Genomic DNA, 1073 nt, shown 5'->3' with positions numbered 1-1073 from the left:
AGCCCCCAAGGTCTGGAACAGCCTGCCACCGGAGGTGGTTCAAGCGCCTACATTGAACACCTTCAAGAGCAAACTGGATGCTTATCTTGCTGGGATCCTATGACCCCAGCTGACTTCCTGCCCTTCGGGCAGGGGGCTGGACTCGATGATCTCCTGAGATCCCTTCAAGCCCTGTTGTCTATTAAATCTATGAAACTATCCTTTCTTCTGCAATTTCACTGTGTGCTAGCCATTCCTGGTAATGTCTCTCTTCTAGTTCACAGCCCTGCAGACTGCTTTTAGCTCTAGATAAAAACCTTAATTCATAGTTTCATAGTTGGTAGGGTCGGAAGGGACCAAAGTAGATCATCAAGTCCGCCCCCCTGCCATGGGCAGGAAAAAATGCTGGGGTCAAATGACCCCAGTGAGGTGATTGTCTAGCCTTCTTTTGAAGACCCCTAGGGTAGGACCGAGCACCACTTCTCTTGAAAGTTGGTTCCAGATCCTAGCCGCCTGGGCTATGAAGTAGTGCCTCCTGATATCTAGCATGAGTCTACTCTCAGTCAACTTATGGCCGTTATTCCTTGTTACTCCCAGTAGTGCTTGGGGGAACAGGGACTCTCCCATTGCCTGCTGGTCCCACTTGGCCAGTTTGTAGATGGCCACCAGATCCCCTCTCAGCCTTCTCTTGTGGAGGCTGAACAGGTTCAGGTCCGATAGCCTCCACTTGTAGGGCCTGCCTTGCTGCCCCTTGAACATGTGAGTGGCCATCCTCTGGACCCTCTCCATATTGTCCACATCCCTCCTGAAGTGCAGTGCCCAGAACTGGATGCAGTACTCCAACTGTGGCCTGACCAGTGTCGCATAGAGGGGGAGGATCACCTCCTTGGACCTGCTCGAGATGCATCTGTGGATGCAAGACAAGGTGCGGTTGGCCTTCCTGACCATGTCCCCACACTGTCGGCCCATGTTCATTTTGGCATCAATAATGACTCCAAGATCCTTTTTGGCCTCTGCACTGACAAGAAGGGAGTTCCCCAGCCTGTAGGTGTGCTGCTGGTTCTTCCTCCCCAGGTGCAGTACCTTGTACTTGT

Source organism: Alligator sinensis, unplaced genomic scaffold (assembly GCF_000455745.1).
Source record: "Alligator sinensis unplaced genomic scaffold, ASM45574v1 scaffold216_1, whole genome shotgun sequence".
Lineage (NCBI taxonomy): Eukaryota > Metazoa > Chordata > Crocodylia > Alligatoridae > Alligator > Alligator sinensis.
This window is presented reverse-complemented; position numbering follows the sequence as displayed.